This window comes from Strigops habroptila, chromosome 2, assembly GCF_004027225.2.
Source record: "Strigops habroptila isolate Jane chromosome 2, bStrHab1.2.pri, whole genome shotgun sequence".
NCBI classification, from domain to species: domain Eukaryota; kingdom Metazoa; phylum Chordata; class Aves; order Psittaciformes; family Psittacidae; genus Strigops; species Strigops habroptila.
In genome coordinates this window covers 17,129,744-17,151,689 of record NC_044278.2, presented here as the reverse complement: position 1 = coordinate 17,151,689, position 21,946 = coordinate 17,129,744, and the positions used below count along the sequence as shown (strand labels likewise).

Genomic DNA, 21,946 nt, shown 5'->3' with positions numbered 1-21,946 from the left:
TGCCAGCCCATGCAGTGGGGGGGTGTCTGTGTGTGTGTGGGGAGGAGGGTGTTGTTGGCATCTGTGTTAGCTGTAACGCTGGTATTTCAGTAATGCGGTGGTGTTCGGTCCTACTGCCAAAACCAAGCTATAAGCAGCGAGTCTTTGCTCCACTTTTCCTCGCTCCGTGCCTCTGCTCCGCCCCGTCCGTGCTCCCCGCGCTGCTGAGATCAGCTTCCTGCTTTTCATTTTCCTCAAAACGCTGTTACTCCTCCCCTGAAAGAGTTATTTTCATCGGTCTGGAGTTAATTTTTACGGGTGGCTGCAGGCTCTTTTTCTGACAGGCAAACGCGCCAAGCTGGAAAAGCAGTATCATGGTGATTTTGTTCTGTTGCAGCGAACCAGAGCTGTAGGCAGAATGGTAGACTGCTGCACCGAAAACATTTCTGTGCCAGCTCTGTGACCGTGGAAGGCGAAGGAGGTGAGTGCTGGTTTTACATCGCATAGGTCCGCGGAGTTGTTGGAGATGGAACCAAAAGTCACAACCTCCCCAGGCTCAGTAACAAGAAATGAGCAATTATGTGGTTACGCTCTCTGATTAGATGCTTTTGCTCCTACTAATACTGTAATGGAGTATACTCAGGAAGTGATGGATTTTGCTGTAGCAAAGAACTGTAGTCCCTGAAAGTTTATAGTGTGTAAATTTGTTTTTCTTTCATTGAAAAGTGTAAATAGATCTGGCACAAATACAGCCATAAAGGACAGATGATAAAGAGAAGGTTTACTCTAAACCACTTAAAATAGAAAAAACACTCAGGTAGTCTCAGAACTTTTAGATGGATTGAATTATGCCAGAAAGAGATTTTGCAGTGATTTTGTGGTGCCTGTGGATCTAGAATGATGTGATGCATATGAGGGAATGACAAGATTTTATAATGTTATACTGTGTGCATATAAAATTCTAGACAGGAAAAACAAAAAGGGACACACACACACCCCCCCCAACCCCCAAAACAAAAGACAAAACAACACAAAAAACCAAACCAAACAAAAAAAAAAAACCCAAACAAAAACCTAAAATTGTTTTCCTAGTTGCCAAGCATCCCTCAGGATGGAAGGCAGGTTGGTTGAGAGAAAGCAGATCGTTTGGATGAATATCTCTGTTGCAACAAATGGGCAACTCCTATAAAATGGGTCGTCTTACATTGTTGCAATTTTAAGTTTGGGTTTGATTGGTTGTTTTGGTTGGGTTTTTTTGTTGTTGTTGGGGTTTTTTGTTTGTTTTTATTTGTTTATTTTCATTATTTTTCTTTCTGGAGTAAAGAATGTAAATACCACAGGTTCATTAACCAACTTCCAACCTATTAAACAGGTGAGCATCCTTCTCTCGATACCTTCTATTGGAACTCTGAAATCAGTAATCCATAACTGGTGACAGGTTACTACTTCCTTTGTGGTGTGGTATCCTTCTTTTGCTGCTTTCTCATTACTGCCTGTTAACAATCAGATTAATGGGACAACTTTGTTCATTCTGACTGTGGTGCTCTGAGTGATTTTGCAGAGGACTCTTCATAAGAAGCTACTCAAAACACGTAGCTCTGGTGGGCCAGCCTGGCACTGGATGCTGCTGGTTTGAGGTGGGAGATGTGGTGTGTCCCAGGCTCTCAGGTCTGACCAGAATTGCTTGTGCTCTCAATTTGAGTAGCTGTTTTCTGTGAGGCCGAGTTGAATTTATTGGTTCTGCTACAAAATGAAACAGATACAGGCTTGGATTGGTTGTGGGAGTGGGGGTTACTTATCTCACAGTGAAGTTGCTCAGTAGCTGTGCTGGAAGTAGTTCTGGGAATCTTCAGTTTCAAATTTTGATGCATTTTGATGGACAATGAGAGAGGTACAGTAAATTGGAAACTGGGGTTGATTTGTGGTAATATTTTTTGGCCACTGACTTTCCTTTTTTCCCTGTTGGAAATTAGCGCTGCTTCTTTCAGTTGTGGGGCAAGTAGGAGCATATTTTCTTCAGAGTGTTTTGTATGACTGGGCCACACTTACCACTTCTAAAGCTTTGTAAATAAATGTGTAAAGTAAAAATTAAAACAGAAAATCGCTTCTCTTGCCCATTCTGTGGCCTCCACTGGAGTAGTGGTGGAGGAGAGTTGACTAGGAAGTAATAATAAAACTTCCAGTCATGTATGGCCCTGCATCTTCTGTATTTGGTTTCAGGTGCTGGGTATAATATGCTGTGTGGTTTTTGCCTCCATGCAATCTGTAAATTCATTGCTGCTAAATCTACTTCTTTGTATAGAACTGTGCTCAAGAAATTAACCCTGTGTCATGTCATTACTCTGAGGGATAAAACCATGGTTAAAGATGTTTTATGTGCTGTTCACATCAGTATGTTAGAAAGACTATGCATGCCCATTTGCCTCAGTTTGTTGATACTAAAAAATCCTAAATGCTAATGTTTCCACAAGAAATGTGTGGGAAATATGATTATCCTATAGATGCAAATACATCTCCCATGTGGGCCCAAGTACCCAACTCTTACTTGCCAAAGTTACTACCTTTTTTCTTGCATTCTGGCAGTAGACAAACTGCAGCACTGAGAACACAGGTATGATGTTAAGCATCGAGCCCAACAGCTGCTGGCCTTCTGTGCTGCTTCTGTAATTTTGTGCTTATTTTTAACATTTTCATTCTGATTGATAAGAGGCTGTAAAAAAAATCCAGCCTGGATGAGTAGAGTCAAGGGTTCCCACCAGTGGCTTTAGATTTTGTGCTTACAACTGATTTGCCAGCCTTGCTGAGAGGTAGGGTGAAGCATTTGCTACTTTTCTGTCACATTTTTGCAGCCTGGTCTTCTGTTAACTTGTGGAAATTTGTTATTTTGGAGTGCACTGAAGGGGGGTGGGAAGTTCTGCAGGTTGGATCCTTCCTTATTTGAGCCTTCACAAGGCTATTAATAAGTGCTCTTTATTTGTAGGCATGAAGAGTGAAGGATGTGGCTCCCAGAGTCTTTTTTGACCTCCAGTTCACTACATGTGTAATGCAGACCCCATCTTCAACGTAGATTGAAGATACAATGTGTTACTTGAACTACAGCTCCCTGACAAATAAGTGAATAAGACTTATTTGCTAGAGGTAATAGTGAAGCACCATGTTTAAATGGCAGCACTGTCACTGAAAGAAATAGTCCCAGCCTCAGACACTTGCATCCTACTCTGTGGGGCCATGGTAGTGTGTTTGAAGTTGTGTAATGGATTGGACTGGATTGGAAGACTGATCATACCTAAATTAATGGGGTTTATTAGCTTAACTCTTCCCGTCTGCTAAAGACAGAACTGACCACTGTTGGGGGATCTTATATTGTGTCATGAATCAGACCAGAGAACTGGACAGCTCTGTTGCCCCAGAAAAGGGGTCCAAGAGAGTGGGGAATAGAAGCAGGACAGGGGACAGGACTGCTTTTGGTTTCAGAGCTGGCTTATGCCATTTTACAGCTTGTCAAGCTAGAGTCTTAAGGGCAGGCTAAGTAAAATGCAAGAAAAGGAGGATGTATCTCCAGAAATAGACTACTATTGTCAATATTTCATCTACTGGGGACTTATGCATCTTTTAAACATGATTTTGCAGTCTGGATAGTTTCCAATGCAGATAACATCACCTGGTTACTGATGCTCAGGATAAAATGTCTTAATTGTGATGTTGCTTTTATCTTTCTCGTGTGATCCTTTCTGAAGTAGGGTGATGCCTTGCACAGCTTTCCTTTGTGTGACCCAGCATAGCATGCGACATATCAGGCTCGTCTTAAAAGTTGCATGGGACTTTCGGTGAGTGTGTTGATAGGTGATTTCAGCAAGGTAGCTCTGTCTGGATGCAGAATATCAGTTTATTACAGAGTCAAGGTGCTGGTTAAATTTTTAAGTCCAGAGTTCATGCTGTACATTGTTAGTATGATCACTTGCTCTGAGATTTTGACTGGGGGTGGAATATCTCAAAAAGAGAAGGTAGCTTACCTCCAATGGCCAATACTTGAGTATTTTTTGTTGCTTTTTTTTAGGTAGCAGGGTGATTGTTGTTGCTTGTGTGTGATTTGTGGAGTTGAGGAAGTTTTTGTTAGTGGTTTTCAAGCTTTTGTTATGTGTCAGGTGCTGGCAAAAAGCAGCAGCAAATATTTCTACATTAATTCCCTGGGGCTGTGTTTTGGCTAGGGTACTCAAATGTTACATCCCAAGATAAAGATCCTATTTTGAGATTTGCTAGTGTAGACCCGTGCATTTGTGCAGGGCCTTGTTGCCCTCTGTGAGACTCCGTGCAAGTATAGGAATCCGTGCTAGAGGATTTTGACAAGGGATTAAAGGATCGATGTTTGCTTTGCTTGGAAGTTGTTCAGATAGTAGAGTTTAGAGCTGAAAATATCATCTCCACTCCTTCCCTTGCCCTACCAAAGTAAACTGAAAACCTGTAACAAAATGTGGCACGTTGACTCTTCAGATTTTTGAGTAATATTTTAGAGTACCTTATGCTACAAAAAGATGCTGTCCAGTGAAAACTGTATACAAAACAAACATATTTGTGGAAGAGAAACAACAGAAATTATAGTTTCAGGATGAGAAAGAACTTATTTAAATGTTCCTGTCAAGCTTGCACAGCGTGAATTTCAGTTGCCCTTTGTAAAGCCAGAAGGATTGAAAGAACTACCTAGAATTCCAAGCATTTAAAAAAATAAATATAAAATTGGCAGTTTGGTTTGATTATATCCTTCTTTCGGAGGGAAAAATAAGAGCCTCTCCTCTTGCTGTAAATGGAGAAGCTAGTTAATGAGACTAATGCTTTCTTTGTTAGGCAAATTACAGCAAAATTCAGGGGACCTAACACCTCAAGAGTTGGTGCACTGGGCCATGACCAACTGTAAGTACACAGCTTCTGCTGGTGAGGACGTGGAGTTACTGCCCCTGTTGCAGCATCTTCTTAATAGTTGTGTTGTGTCCACCTCTGCATGGATGTAGTGTAAAAAAATGGCAGCAGTGTTCTCCACGGACTTCTGTCCGGGATGATACTGGGGAAGCCTCACCGGGAAGCACTACCATGGCTGTGGAGGGATGGTACAGGGAACTGGTATGGTGTGCTACCTTGGGACATAGTCTTCCCTGATGGTCAGCTAACCTGAGTTGAAACCCTGGCAGCATCTTCAAAAGATGCTACTGGAAAATTTCAACTATGGATGAGCAAGATCCACTGCAGAGCAAAGCTACTCAAAAGGAATCCCTCCCTCTTTATCTGTTAGATCCATACTGTATGCTAATGTGTATTTTTATGGTACTGGGAGGTTAAAATATTTTCAAGTTGAAAGGATAACTTTATGCAGATGTTCAAGCAAAATGTTTATTTTCCAAACTAATACAAAAGTGAAACTGTCTGTAGAAGTAAAAATAATTTAATTGAGTTTTCCTGTTCTAGCTGGCTCCAAGAATGTATGTTTTTGCAGTTTAAAATGTTAGTAATGGTAGCTATAAGTGTTCCATACTTGACTAAATGCCCCCTGAAGCTTGTTAGTGTATGGAGTAACTCAGAAGTAGCAATCAGGTATGTAAACACCTGGAAGTTTCTTGGGTAAAACTGCATGCAAATTCCATGTGGGCCTGTGTGCATTGGCAAAATCTCAGCCAGCCAATACCTCCTGTGTTGGTGGAACCCACTCAAGCAGGTTCCTGTTAGTCAGGGCCAATAAGGAGTTACTACACTTAAGCTGTTTCCTCTCCCTTCAAGGCTGCAGTAAGGCAGCCAGCTACCCAGGCCCCCTTTGAAGATGACCATGACATATTCTGACAACACAGCTGAGGCCTTCCCATCTGTGGTGGTGTTCATGGTTTATTCAAAATAATAACAGGAATAAGTCTGTGGTAGAGGCTTTCTGAGTTCAATGGAGGGGGGGGCTTTCACTGAATGTCTGTCTTTACGTCTCTGCTCTCTGAATTCTGAATCTCCACTTGGAAACGTTCGCAGCAGGTATGGACATGTGCTCTGTAGTGGACCCCTGGTGAGACAAAGAATCCAAATTGCTGCGTTGGTGAAGTGGTGGTTAGACAGAGGAAAAAGAGATACTTTCTGGCTGAGCTTTCAGAATAAGTGAATGTATTTTAAGTATTATCAGCAATTTATGCTGTTGCTTCTGATTAAATTTCCTGCCGTATGGGTTGACAGAGTACATAAAAGCAGATAAATTATTTGCTCCTGGCAGTTCTGAGAGAGGTATTTCAGCTTGTCCTGAAATAGGTAGTAAATTCAGCAGGTAGCAGGCTGAGGAATGGTAGAAGGGCAGGGCCCTTAGAGAAAGGCATCTTCAGTTGACTGTTTAGCTGCTTTCTGCTGACTAATGAAGGTGCAAAGAGAGGCTGTATTGAGATGCTTAGGCTTCAGTCAGTAATGTGTTTCTTTTAAGATGGTCAGCCTCCTTGAATTATACCTGGAAATAATTCTGGAAAATTGTGCCATCTCTGGAAGATGAGTATAATATGCTCCCTTTGTGAAATGTTGAGGGGGGGCAGCTACCCAAAGTTCCCAGGTAATCTGTGGTAAGACCTTTAGGAAGGACAATTTATGTCTGTCTTTTGTGGTGATAAAAGCCTGATCAGTATAAAAAACCTTTATCAAAAGGAAGTATGTCAACCTAGGTATTTGCAGCACTAACGTAGTACACCCATGCTTTGGCTGATCTGCATATTAAGAAGTAGTAGAAGCTCCAAAAGGAAATTCTGTGTGCAAAGGGAGGTAGATATTTTAAGAATGGCAGTGGTATTTTGCAATTTCTTGCCTTTTTATTCCTGTCTGGCACTATTTTTCTTCTGCATAGCTACTTTGCAGGGCAGCCTACTGCACGGTGTTTGTTTTCCTCTTGCACATACCTGCAAAAAAGTATGTATAGATACATACACATGTAAATGCATGTGTCTCTGTGTGTATCTGTATGTGTGTAATATAGAAAGCGTGTGCATTTTTCTTGTAATAGTTGGACAAAGCGGGCTTGAGCGACTGTGAGGAAAGGCTGAGAGAGTTGGTGGTGTTCAGCCTGGAGAAGAGAAGGCTCTGGGGACCTTATTGCAGCCTTCCAGTACTTAAAAGGGCCCTATAAGGAAGATGGGGAGAGACTTTTTAGTAGGGCCTGTTGTTACAGGACATGGGGTAATGGCTTTAAACTAAAAGAGGGGAGATTCAGGCTGGACATAAGGAAAAAATTCTTTACAATAAGGGTGGTAAATGCTGGAACAGTTTGCCTGGAAAGGTGATGGGTGCACCATCCCTGGAGACGTTCAAGGCCAGGCTGGATGTGGTTCTGGGCAACCTGATCTAGTTGAGGATGTCCGTGCTCATTGCAGGGGGTTGGACTAGATGACTTTTGAAGGTCCCTTCCAACCCAGACTGTTCTGTGATTCTATGGCTGTTACTGCTCCTTGTTCACTCTTCGTAGGTCACCAAAAGCATGGTGTGAGACCGGGCAATGTGACTTGGCCTAGCACAGTATATACCAATAGACCTCTACTACTGTCTACTACTCATTTCATCAGTGAAATTTTTTGGCATACTGCTTTAGACCAGTAGCGAACCCACTCTTTCATTACTCTTTCCAAAGAGGATCTTGTGTCTAAAATACATAAATAAAATACATAAATAAAATAAGTAAATAAAAATAATGAGTTAAATTTGTGTGAAAGTCTTCAGTGGCCTTACATTTCATACGGTGTTGGCCAGTTAAAACTGCAGAATATCAATATTATTTTTATTGACAATGCAAATTAGGCCTGTTTAAAAACTTGGAAAATAGATCTAGGGTGTGCATGTGCAAACCTTGGAGTGCTGCAGAACTCTGTTCTAACTTCCAGACACCTTCATCACTGGGCCCCTGAACAGTGAGTGGCAAGAAACAGCTCTTGGTGATTTACTGACCTGAAGGGGTAAGGTGTACCCATCTTGCAAAAGTAAATGTGCTTTAGAGCCTATCTTCTTTCAGGTCCTCCGTGTAAGGCAGATTGGACCAACATTTAATTTGCTAGACCTGTGAGGCAAGATGGAGGTGTTGCCTGCTGAGATCAGAGGGTGGCTGAACTAAATACTAGCTTTAAACATCACTTAGCTGCTGCTTGTGCCACACCATTTTGAAGGAAACCTCTCTGCTTAACTCAGACATTAAGGCTTGCAAGGCTCATTTTTCTTTTTTCCTATTCTTGGTATAGTTGTGGTACCACCGTTTTCCACTTCTAACTACAGCTTGAAGTAGGTCAGAGCTCCTTAACCATACCGTAATGATCATTGCACTTTTATAGCACTTTTCACTTGAATTACCTAGGTGATTTATAGGATTGATGAAGAAAGCTAGGTGACACCTTTCTGACTGACATGATTGAGGCAGACAGAGGCTCTGAGTCATAGGAAGGCTGAGTATGAATTTAAGGAAGTCTTTTGGCTCGTCTGAAGAACCTATAGCTGATGGGGGAGGCACTGCTGCCAAGTTATAAAATGTTAAACTGCATAGGTAGTGTATCTGTGTCGCTTCATTAGATTCACCTCTGAGCAGCAGTGCAAGCATTTAAAAAGAAAAAATGTAAATAGAGATCTCTACTCTATGAAGGAAGAGGAGCAACTTGTTCTCTAGAGCCTGGCGTTAGTGTTGCCGCAAAGTGATTTCCAGAAACAAAAAGAAATGTAAGACAATCTTGCTCTTTGGTCAGGGGCCTGCAGTTCAGTCACTCGACAGATGACACAAATTAACACAGAGTGACAAAACGGGGTCAGAATTCAAGTTTGTTTCAAACTAAGTTTTTTAATAAAAACTTTTTTATTTCTAATGTCAGTGAAATGACCATTCATCTGAGGGATGGATATTTGAAGTTTCCAGATAAAACTATACTGCCTTGTATTTCTGGAGCTTACCTGACTGGGGGTGTTGAACAGAAGCCTGACAAAGCATTACAGATGTTTATGAAGCTTAATAAGACTTTTATAGCTATTAATACTGTTTATCAAAGTGGTGTTTTAAATCATACTTCAAATACCTGTGTAACATGCTGTGGTTCTCTTACTGAGTTTTGTGTGTTATTAGGCAGCTCGTTCTTCCATGATTGAGATACCTTTCCTAAATACTTACTTGCTGTGTCCAAACCTGTGTAGGGAGTTTGTAGTAGAGGGATGGGACCCGAGTAAGATCAGTTAGTTAGCTTGCTGTGCTGCTGCTTTGATCTTTAATCGGTGGCAAGACTGTCACTTGAACTGGTGCTTTGCATGTTCAGCAGTGTTATTCAGAACATCTGTTTGCCTGGCCTTGAAGAGGAACAGTGAGCTACATACGGGTTAGAAACAACACAGCCCTATCTACTTCCAAGTGTGTTAAAGAAGGTCAGAACTTGAATTTGGCCTTGATGTGGGCCAGAAGTGGGAAACTAATGCTTAGGGCGTGTTAGGGAATGTGAACATGGAATATCATGGACATAGCTGTTGGGACCGTGTCATGGTTCAGATACTGGACCTTCAGTGGACTCTTGTCAGTGCTGCATGGGCTTTAAGGGTTCAAAAATGTTGCGTGTTGCCCTAAGAGCCAGACTATAGGAGCTGGTAAGGCTGCAGGAATTCTCTGTGGCCACTAGATGACTCCTTCAGCCTGCTGGTAGGTAAACTCGGAGATGATGAAAGCTGTGGAGGTGAAGAGCTGGTGCAGGGAGAGGACTGTTCGTGGCCTGTACTGAATGAGATGCACCAAAATAAACGGGTTACATATCTCGCAACTGAAGTAAGTGTTAACGTGGTTTTTAGTTTGAGTTGAAGTAGTTACGGGATAATACACCTGTACAGATCACTGATTTGTGACGTTTGTCGGTGTGTACTTTGAAAGCATTGGCAAAACAAAGGTCAAGACCTCCTTCCGGGCCAGATGGATGTATTGAGGCAAGGAACATGTGAAGAAGCTAATGGTACAATTTGTACTACTTGTTGACGAGACTGCAAGTGCTGCCTGGTTTTATGTCCAGCTCTGCTGTTACAACTCTGATTTTGTAAGCTTTCAAAAAAAGAAAAAAAACCAAAACCACAAAAGAAAACTTAAAAAAACAAAACCCCAGAACAAAACCCTAAAAAACCCCACAATCAAAACGGAAAAAACCCAACCAAACAAAAAACTCAACACTCAAACCAGCAGCAACATAATAACTGGTTTTGCCTCTTCTTTGCATCTTGTAGATGGATGGATGAATCCTGTTAAGCTGGAGTAAAATTGAACAGGCTGTATAGAAATTAAACCCCAGGGAGAATTTCCACGAATTCCCCACAGATTTCACTGCGTACTCGGAGGGTCCACTCACCCTGCAATGTTCAGGATTAAATGATCTTCCTGTCATTTAGAGACAGCGTAAATGATGCTTCAGTTCCATAAGCAAGTATTTGCCAACGTCTGTACTAAGCATGTAGTTACTTTATCAAAGTAATTAGATGATGAGGTGATACTGTTGTTGCTCCATATGTTTCTCTGACAATTTTATTTCTGAGATGTAATAATGAATATCATTAGTTGTCATTAAATATGACCAGTTCCTGGTACAAAGTATGTGCTGGATAAAACAATAGCGCACGTGGCTGATGATACTTACTTTTTCAGAATTGTTTTGTCAGCCAAGAATTCCATAGAGATGAGACGTGGCCCTGAACTAAGGCATGATCTGTGAAGATTTTTACATTATTCTTTGAAGTTGTAATGTTTGAGTGCTTCATTGTTCATGGTAAGCATAGCACTAGTTCTGTTTTTATACTTAATAGACTTTAAGTGTGTATATCTAGTGTTAAGTAAGGGTCAGACATACCAGCCTTTCCACTTGTATCACATTTGGAAATTTTCTTCAGCTAAAGTTTTCCCTTTTCTTTCTTGAGACCCATTGACAAGTCCAAAACCCTTTGTGAATTAGCTTTCAAAAATGCAGTTCTGGATTAAATTGAGTCTTTGCAAACCAGGACTATAATTTCCTTGACCCAAACCTATGTCCCTTTCGAGGGTTAGATTTACCCAGCGACACGTTGGGGTTTAGTTCTTTGGATGCATCACAGAGTCATGATATAAAAGCAGCTGTTATATGGGATTTTCAGTTACTATCTATTTATGCATGTAGGTAGCCTATGTAATACAGTTTGTTATTTATACGCAAACATTCCCAGTCTCTCACTTTCAAAATATACATACCTTCACATACATGCATAGGCATCCTTCCCTTCCTCTCTATCCTCCCTGCCGTCTTTTCTGCCCCAAGACCCCATACTTTGGGATTTGTAAGTTTAAAAGTCATGCTCTAGCAATCTTGTATTGATCTAAAGGGAAACTGCATGACCCATAATTTAAAACCAGATTAATGATGTGTAAATGAAGTATGACAAAACTTATGAGGAGAACTATTGAAATAAGGAAGCTGGTTTTTGGCATTTGCTTAAATCATTACCATCCTTCTAGCTGCTGCTTCATTATTTTATTGGTTACACTGAATGTTCTGTTTAACTTGCTTTCTGAGATTTCCATGTTTGTATCTATTTACTTAAAAGCCATAGCTCTTAAGGAGGTGGCTTGCCTTGCTCAATTGAAAGGTTAAGGAGGACTACTCAAGAGCAAGGCTAGGGAAGAAGCTGGTCACCATCAAGTTAAACTGACTTGGTTTGGGTGAATTCAGTGCTTTAATCCCTTATGTGCAGCAAGAGAAATAAAATTGTGCTGCAGCATGTTAATATCAGACTAGTAAAAAGTACAAAAAAAAAAAAAAAAGGAAAAAAAGCCCCAATCCGGTAGTTCCCATTAACATCTACTCTTAAGTGTTTTATTGTTGGATTTATGGTACTTTTCCTGCTGCTGCCGGTGATGGTTGCAGATAGGAATAGAAGGCAGCATGTAGCATGGATCAAAGTGAGGTGAATGAGCTGAATCGTGAATTTATCATGCTTGAGCTAATCTGGCAGTGGAAATGACATAAGCGGCTTAATTTTATTTAGAACTGTGCAAAGGGAGAGGCATTCATGTGTGTGCATGTGTGCCGGTCCTATCTCCCTGGCCTCTGCCTGGTCCCTATTCTCGCTCTCCTGGGCCCCGAGTGACGTGCTGGGATGTGTGCAGGTTATCAGCTGCGAGGGCATCTGGCATTTCAGGAATTAGTTGGGCTGCTGCAGCAGTCGGGAGCACAACTGACGGTGGTATATTGTACGTTCAACGTCCTCTCTCAAGTGGCTGAATTGAACCAAGCAGCAGTACTGACAGCAGCAGGGAAAAGGCTGAGCGAGGTGCTGTCATCCCTCTTGCAGACCTCTAGCTTGCAGGACTGTGTGTGCTAACCTGCTTACCTTTCTGCTGCGGCTTTTTCACTGACTATCACATGGTGATAGAATTGCCAGTCTCTTTGATATTTCTTTGTTCCAGCTGTTACCATAGTAAATTTTCGGAATGGCCAACTGGTGTCTTCTGTAATGTTACGGCTTGTGCAAAGACCCAGGGAAGGGGCTGCTGAGAGTGGTCAGGCTGAGACAGATAATGAGGGTTGCTTTGTGTTTATTTTTTGGGGGGGAGAAAACCCAAACCAAACAACTCCTTTGAATGAAGACGAGAATTTTGTTTGAGACAAAGTTGTACATCACTTTTACTTACACACGTTACTGGATTTAGGATTAAGAAGTGAAGCTTAAGATATTACTCATTTCCGACAGTGTTCCCCTCAAGTACAAGCATTTGATTAGGAAGTGGGATTTAATTGTAAACTTGAAATCCTGTTGAGGACTGTTTGCAATCCTGCAACAGTTTTAATTGGTCCTGCAAAAATCCAGGATATATTTATGCCTTAGCCTTGTACTTTGCAAAGGTCTGTACCTGTATTACTATCAGCTGAAGGTAACACTGCGCTGGTGCTTTCGTGAAGTTTCTGACAACTGGAGTCTTTCCCAGTATCAGTTTTAGAAGTTGGGCTTCATTTCCTAGTGCCAGTATTGACACAGTTCTGGGACCGGTGTATGTAACGTTCGTTCTGAAGAGGGTATGTGCTTTGATGTGCACCCAGAAAATTGTTTTGGTGTGGGTGGGATTTCTATTGTGCACAGGCACGAGGGTTCCCTCTAGGATTAGGTTTCCTCATCCTCCCAAAGCTGCTTTAAGATGAATGCTTTTTGTACTGCTGAGAATTGGATTTGGTGTAAAAGCCTGTTCCAGCGCATTGTGTAGCCTAGGCCCACTCTATGGTGCACGAGAAGTCCTCCCCAACTAGGGTGACCAAATTCCTACCATCTTCTTTACCCTTCCTGGCCTTCAGAAAAGGAAACCTATAGGAAGTGTGATGAGATACTTAAATAGCAGTTGTTAGTTCTAATACCTCATTTTAGGATGATGCTGGTGCTAATTTCACTGGTTTATTGATAATGCTTTGAAGTCAGTCTTAATCGCAGTCTGTCACCTTTCCAGCATAGTATTTCCAAGGAATTTACAACTAAACAATCTATTTATGGGTTGTGCCAGTGTGTCATGCTGGACAAGATGACATATTTGCTTTTTGCATGTGCAGTAAGGAGAGTAAAGAATTCGTGTTTTATTAAATAAAGCTGGATTCCCTAACTGAGGTTACAGCACCTCACACTGGAGTGTGAGGAATGTGTAACACTCCTCCTCCTAACTGAGGAGTGTGTAACACCTCACACTGGCCAAGCTGGCAGCCACGAGTCTTTCTCAAGCAGTTGAAAGTTGCAGATTGAGTTTCCAAAGAGAAGAACTGTTTGTAGCTGGGCTTTTGCACTCTGAGCTGGGCTGCAGCAGATCCTGTGTGGAAGTAGAGTTCTGATGGTAATTGCTTGATACATATTTGGAATTTCTAATTTGTTTCTGTTATTCTCTCTCAATCGTAAAGGAGGAGCAAAACCGACTTTAAATACAGTACTTGATACAATTCCATCTATTCTACTGACAGGTTATCTCTATTTGTCTCGTGGTATATTTCTGCATCAAGCACTATCTCTAAAGTTGCGAAAGGTCTGTAACATGTTGGTTTGTGACAGAACACAGAGTGAGTTCCATAGGTTTGATTGCACAAAGCTGTTAAGTGTTGTTTATTTGAAAAAAGGAAAAAAAATAAACAAACTAACCCTGGATTCAGTATGCCTAATTTTGTGTATACATACAACAGTTCTGCAGTCACTCTTACCCTTCTGCTGTTGATTATCTGTACTGCTAGAGTGGGTAATAAATACTGAATAGTATTTATTATTTTTTTGCACTATATTGTTATTGTATTATATTTTCGCAACAGCTGAATTGTATTGCACATGCTTTACAAGTATGTTAACAATACATTCGTTATTATGGAAGAAACAAATAATTAGATTTATACTACACTGGAGACTCAAAGTATGCTTTTTTTGTCTAACAGACATGTACATGTACAGATCAGGCATAGTAAGGAAATCCAGCTGGAAGCTTGAAGAGTTGTCTTGATGCTGCTTTGCCTATGCTAGTATAAGCACAAGGACTGGAACTGGAGGTTTCAGGGGTTTTGTTCAGAAAGCATGAGAATTGGCAGTCCCATGTTCATTTTTTCTGTTTCCTGACAAAGTTTTACCAAAAAAGGCATTTTTTAATTAAAAAAAAAAAAAAGTTTAAATAATAACTAGATGTCTGTGGCTTCTCCTTGCAACCCTGCAAAAACTGTTTTAGTTAACCACTCTGATAAGGTCTATAACTGCGTGATTGCATAGCATTGGGGAATGAAGGAACATGCCGTGCTGTTCAGCAAATACAGTCGACAAATACAGGTTAATGGTTAACTATATTTAAGTCTGGAAATGATCGTATAGTAATTACAGTTAATTATGAGATGATACAAGTGCATTGCCATGCGATGTCCTCAGAACACCCTGTAGCTCGAAATTGTGTCGTTAAGAGAAGGATTTAAGTATTACCGGGTCATCTTAAAACGGAAATACTGTTCTTCAGTATAAAATGTCTGGTGTTAATCTGCAGGCTTATCTCCTTCAGTGCAAGTTTCGTATATGTACCTCTAAAGAAAAATTAATCAATTCTCATTTTAACTGCAGTGATAACAACTTGTCCAGCTGTGCGGTTTGCTGCCTGTGCTTGGCCCTGGAGCAGCACATAGAGCAAAAGTAGTTTCTCCTGATGCATTTTTGGAACTACTTGGGATCTTGTCCCTGTTAGAGTTGCCTTTAGGCAACTCCTGGCATGCCGTGTTTTGGCTTCTACCTATCTCTTGGCTATGCATCAAGATGTGATATTTAAGAATGTGCTGTGCTCCCCTGTGACTCTCCTCTTCTCAGGCAGCCTCTGTGAAAGCAGGATTTTTATAGCCAGTTTTCTCTGTCTCTGCCCTCAAATAAGAGGCTGTGGCAGAATGAAGAATTGGTGCTCCTGATTGTCATTTTTTTTTTCCCCAAGGCAAAATTAATCTGTCCATCCCATGGTCTTTATCCTTTTTATAATACTGCTAATAGTTTTTATTACTATTAGTTTGCACCTTCTGCTAAAAATCAGATCCTGTAAAAAGCTGTAGCATGTATGACAGGGACTTCTGTGTGCAGCCCATCTCACAAGGTCAACAGGAGTGCTGCAACAAGTGAGGGCTCAAAGACCACAGTTCTTAAGTCTTGATATTGAGAATATTTATACTTAGGCATAACTTTTCCACCAAAACTCCCTTCTGTTGACCTCAGGGATTATTTATTTGAATAGAGCTCAGAGGAGACCACAGGAGGGGGAGGCAGGCTTGTAAATGCAGCTGTGGAGAGTGGCATTCATTTTCCTGTCCCCTGGGTATCGATTTGCCATCCAAGGGTTCTGCCTGGCCTAAACCTGTTGCTCCAGAAGGGTGGGTGTCTTCTGGGGGTCCACTGACGTATCTGGGGAGGTCTCAGGTATTCCAGCACTTCTCACATGTTCACGTGCACTGGTTTTAGGCGACAGCATCCCATCCTAAGTAGTTTGACTGTATTTCAGAGTAACAAAATCTTTACTGAACAGGCAAAATTGAGATAAGAGTACTGCCTCACAGACATTAAAAAATTGCTTTTCTGAAACTCTTAATAAAAATGCAGTAATTACTGAAGTTGTCATCAGGGTCTTGACCAGCCGCTGCATCAGTCTCCCAAGGCGCTCATGACTATCCTGGGTTGTTTTCTTTAACACGCTGGGGATGCTCATGGTGTTGGAATTCACGCTAAGAAAGAGGTGCAGGACTGATGGATGACAGTGGTTGATTTGGTTTGTGTATGGTACTGATGGAGGGGGGAAAAAAGGTCCTTCAGCTCATTCAGGTTGCTTCAGTTCTCTGTCAGCCTTCCAGTTAATAATGTTTAAGCAGCAGCTCTGTGGTATCTGTAAATGCCTTTTATGAGGAGGTGAGAAAGTACATACATAAATGCTTTCTGTAATTGCATATTAAAAGAAATAATTGTATCTCAGAGTCATTGCAAAAAGCATTTAAGGAGCCAAGATATCAGGATTTCTCCTTAAAAAAAAAAAAAAAAAGTTGAATTTTTTTCTTTAATCCTTTTTAAGTTTAAATTGTTTCTCAAGTGATTTGTATCTGACCACTCACTCTTATGGTGAAATGAATTTTGGGTAACTAATCATCACTGAATTTGTTATATCATAAAAGGCTACTCCTGCAGTGAATTTAAAGCTGTCTTCTGTTCTGTGGTACAGTAAAATGTCATCTGGTAATGAAAGATAATAATCCCTAGCTGACGCCTAATGACAACTAATGCTCCTTATTACTGCATTACTGGGACTTTTCACGGAGGAGTTAACTGGTTTTCTCCCTTGTTTTCCACAAAGCTGGAATAGAATGGACATCCCGGGGTGCCAGCTAGATAGATGCTGGAGTAGAGCCCTCTCTACAGCTTCAGTCTCAAACGGCCTCTCAATTTTTACAGGAAGATCAAATTATGACCTGCAGCACTAAACATAGGAAACTTCCCAGTCCTGGTTTCAGCTGTAACAGTTGTTATTAGTGTACCCTAATGCCATCAAGCTGTAAAGGGGTAGAACCCATTTGTATTTCTGGAGTGACAGGAGGATCTCAACAGCAGACTGTACTGGAGACTGAAATCGGCATGGCTGGGAAGGAGTGGCAAACCCCATTGTGGCTGGTCCTCGGCATAGACTACCTCAGGAATGGGTACTTCAAAGACCCGAAATGGTACTGATGGACTTTTGATATCGCTGCCTTGGAGACAGAGGAAATTAAGCAGCTGTCCACCTTGCCCGGCCCCTCAGAGGATCCTTCTGTTGTGGGGTTGCTGAAGGTTGAAGGACAACAAGTGCCAATTGCAACCACAACAGTGTACCGGCAGCAATATCGCACCAACTGAGACTCCCTGATTCCTATCCATGAGCTCATCCATAGACTGGAGAGCCAAGGAGTAATCATCAGCCTCATATGGCCAGTGTGAAAGCCTAACGGAGAGTGGAGACTTAACAGTAGACTATCGTGGCCTGAATGAAGTCACACCACCATTGAGTGCTGCCATACCGGACATGCTAGAACTTCAATATGAACTGGAGTCAAAGGCAGCCAAGTGGTATGCCACAATTGACATTGCCAATGCATTTTTCTCAATCCCTTTGGCAGCAGAATGCAGGCGACAGTTTGCTTTCACTTGGAGGGGCGTCCAGTACACTTGGAACCGACTGCCCCAGGGGTGGAAACACAGCCCCACCATCTGCCATGGATTGATCCAGGCTGCACTGAAACAGGGGCAAGCTCCAGAACACCTGCAATACATTGATGACATCATCGTGTGGGGTGATACAGCGGAAGAAGTTTTTGAGAAAGGGAGGAAGATAATCCAAATCCTGCTGAAGGCCGGTTTTGCCATAAAACGGAGTAAGGTCAAGGGACCTGCACAGGAGATTCAGTTTTTGGGAATAAAATGGCAAGATGGACGTCGCCAGATCCCCACAGACGTGATCAACAAGATAACAGCAATGTCTCCACCAACTAATAAGAAAGAAACACAAGCTTTCTTAGGTGTTGTGGGGAATGCACATCCCAAATTACAGTCTGATTGTAAGCCCTCTCTACCACGTGGCCCGGAAGAAGAATGATTTCAAATGGGGCCCTGAGCAACAACAAGCCTTTGAACAAATTAAACAATAATGGTCCTACTCGGAGCCTCTGGCAGAAAGCTCCAGGGGAGACTCAAAGTCAACCCCTCGGCTTTTGGAGTCGGGGATATAAGGCATCCGAGGCCAGCTATACTCCCACTGAAAAAGAGATCCTGGCAGCCTATGAAGGGGTTCGAGCTGCCTCAGAAGTGATCGGAACTGTAGCGCAGCTCCTCCTGGCACCCCGGTTGCCTGTGCTGGGCTGGATGTTCAAAGGCAGGGTCTCCTCTACACATCATGCAACTGATGCTACATGGAGTAAGTGGGCCACACTAATTACACAACGAGCTCGAATAGGAAATCCCAGTCATCCAGGAATTCTAGAAGTCGTCATGGGCTGGCCAGAGGGCAAAGATTTTGGGATGTCAGCAGAAGAGGCCCCACCATATAATGAACTGTCAGGGAGTGAAAAGCAATATGCCTTGTTTACTGATGGGTCCTGCCGTATTGTGGGAAAGCATCGGAGATGGAAGGCAGCTGTGTGGAGCCCCCTGCGACAAGTTGCAGAAGCTGCTGAAGGAGAGGGTGAATGGAGTCAGTTTGCAGAGGTGAAAGCAATCCAGCTGGCCTTGGACATTGCTGAACGAGAAAAATGGCCAGCACTTTATCTCTATACTGACTCATGGATGGTGGCAAATGCCCTGTGGGGGTGGTTGCAGCAATGGAAGCAGAGCAACTGGCAACGCAGAAGTAAACCCATCTGGGCTGGTGCATTGTGGCAAGATATCGCTGCTCGGGTGCAGAACCTGGTGGTGAAGGTACGCCACGTAGATGCTCATGTACCCAAGAGTCAGGCCACTGAGGAACACCAGAACAACCAGCAAGTGGATAAAGCTTCTAAGACTGAAGTGGCTCAGATGGACTTAGATTGGCAACATAAGGGTGAATTATTTTTAGCCCGACGGTCCCTGACACCTCAGGCCATCAAGGCAGAGATGCAACATATAGATAGGCTCGTGATCGAGGGGTGGACTTAACAATGGACACTATTGCCCAGGTTATTCACGAATGTGAAACGTGCTGCAACTAAGCAAACCGGACGGTTAAAGCCTCTCTGGTATGGAGGACGATGGCTGAAGTACAAGTATGGGAAGGCCTGGCAGATTGACTATATGACACTCCCACCAACCCGCCAAGGCAAGCGCTATGTGCTTACCATGGTGGAAGCAACCACCGGCTGGCTGGAAACATACGCTGTGCCCCACGCCACTGCCCGGAACACTATCCTGGGCCTTGAGAAACAAGTCTTGTTGCGACACGGCACCCCAGAGAGAATTGAGTCAGACAATGGGACTCATTTCCGGAACAACCTCATAGACACTTGGGCCAAAGAGCACAGCATTGAGTGGGTATATCACATCCCCTACCATGCACCAGCCTCTGGGAAAATCGAACAGTACAATGGGCTGTTAAAAACTACACTGAGAGCAATGGGTGGTGGGACCTTCAAGCATTGGGATACACATTTGCTGAAAGCCGCCTGGTTGGCCAACAGTAGGGGATCTGCCGACAGGGCTGGCCCAGCCCAATCAGAACTTTTACGTACTGTAGGGGGGGATAAAGTTCCTGTGGTGCACAAAAAGAATTTGTTGGGGAAGACAGTCTGGGTTATTCCTGCTTCAGGTAAAGGCAAACCCACTTGTGGGATTGCTTTCGCTCAAGGACCTGGATGTGCTTGGTGGGTTATGCAGGAAGATGGACCAGTCCATCAAATTAAATCAAGGGGATTTAATTTTTGGTGAAAATAGCCAATGAACTCAATTATATGCTATTGACTGCTGTATAACATTTCTATAGTAGCTAAATGCCCATCTCCGCCACTGTGGACTTGGAAAAGAAAATATGTGCTGTCATGATCATCAGCAGAGAATAATGTTGTGGAAAGCCAGCAGCAGCAGGAGTCTCCCAGTACTGTCCTCAGATCACCATCGACTGAACCTGACTTCGTTTCAGTCATCACCCCAACAAAGACTGAACTTTGATGAAACCAGATGAGCTCAGCGGTGACATCGGTGGGCAGCAGTCTAACACCATACACCGTCTTTACTGCCCTGAAGGACTGTTATAACAGATGAAGCCCGACGTCATGGACTGAATGAACTCAACAAACTTTATAGGGATGGTCCATGGACTAAGGAATGGTTTTTTGGTGTATATACATATACATCTTGCTATATATATATATACACATATCAAGAAGCAAAAAAAAGTGATGGTATATTGGAAAATGGAGGACCTGAGCATGACATAAATGGCATGGGATAAGGGCTGGATACTGTTCTGTTTTGGCTGTAACAGTTAATTTTCTTCCTAGTAGCTGGTGCAGTGCTGTGTTTTGGCTTCAGTCTGAGAACAATGCTGATAACACACTGATGTTTTCATTGTTGCTGAGCAGTGCTTACCCTGATCAAGGACTTCTCAGTCGCATGCTCTGCCAGTGAGGAGGGGCACAAGAAGCTGGGAGGAAGCAGAGACAGGACACCTGACCCAAACTAGCCAAAGGGGTATTCCATACCACAGAACGTCATGCCCAGTATATAAACTGGGGGGGAGTTACCCAGAAGGGACTGATTGCTGCTCAGGTCAGGCTGGGTATCGGTCAGCGGGTGGTGAGCAATTTTACTGTGCATCACTTGTTTTCTGAACTCTAATTTCTTCTCTGTTGCTTCCTATTATCGTTACTGTTGATATTTCTATTATCACTATATTTTACTTTAGTTATTAAATTGTTCTTATCTCAACACACAGGTTTTACTTTCTTTTAATTTTCCTCCCCATCCCGCCTGGGGGGGGGAAAAGAGGGGGGTAAGTCAGCGACTGCGTGGTACTGAGTTATCGGCTGGGGTTAAACCATGACATTCCCTAATTAAGATCCAGAATTTGGGAAAGTCTGTGGAGTGGAGCCTACTGAGAGAGTTCAATTCCTTGAGGATTACTGTGTAGGAAGGTTTTCCTCATACAACTGCTTCTCAGAGGGGTGGGCGCTGACACTGACTAGCATCCAAACATTCCAAACTTTCTGGGTTGGAAAAGACCTTTAAGATCGTCAAGTCCAACCATTACCCCAGCACTGCCAAGTTCACTACTAAACTATGCAATAAGGGCATCATCTACAGAGGTTTTGAACACTTCCAGGGATGGTGATTCCACCACTGCCCTGGGCAGCCTGTTCCAATGCCTGATCACCCTTTTGGTGAAAAAAAATTTCCTAATATCCAATCTAAACCTCCCCTGGCACAGCTTGAGGCTTGTTACTTGGGAGAAGAGACCAACCCCCACCTCACTACAACCCCCTTTCAGGCAGTTGTAGAGAGCGATAAGGTCCCCCGGGAGCCTTCTCTTCTTCATACTAAACACCCCAGTTCCCTCAGCCATTCCTCATAAGACTTTTGCTCCAGACCCTTCACCAGCTTCATTGCCCTGCTGGACCCATTCCAGCCTTCTTGGCTGCCTGGGCACAAGCTGGCTCATGCTCAGCAGACATCAGCCAGCACCCCCAGGTCCTTTTCCATGAGCAGCTTTCCAGCCGCTCTTCCCCAAGCCTGTAGTGTTGTGTGGGGTTGTTGTGGCCCGAGTGCAGGACCTGGCACTTTGCCTTGCTGAACATCATACCATTGGCCACAGCCCATCGATCCAGCCTGTCCACATCCCTCTGCAGAGCTTTCCTATCCTCCTCCAGCAGATCAACACTCTCACCCAACTTGGTGTTGTTTGCAAATTTACTGGATTTAAATAGAGGAAGCTTTTAGGAAAGCTATGAGACCCTATGTAGGCATATGGACTACCTGACTTCTTGCC

The 21,946-nt window shown here is 42.8% G+C and overlaps 1 protein-coding gene across 13 annotated transcripts in view; it reads left to right on the top strand.

Annotated features, from left to right (window-relative positions):
- Nucleotides 1-21,946, top strand: part of BBX (BBX high mobility group box domain containing) — a 147,281-nt gene that overhangs the window by 34,446 nt on the left and 90,889 nt on the right. For 2 of the 13 annotated variants that reach the window (XM_030471458.1, XM_030471459.1), the window contains one exon: nt 377-460. The exons of the other annotated variants lie outside the window; for them this stretch is intronic. The gene's annotated coding sequence lies outside the window, so the exon portion shown is untranslated. The remainder of the gene's footprint in view (nt 1-376; nt 461-21,946) is intronic. 13 annotated transcript variants of the gene reach the window in all.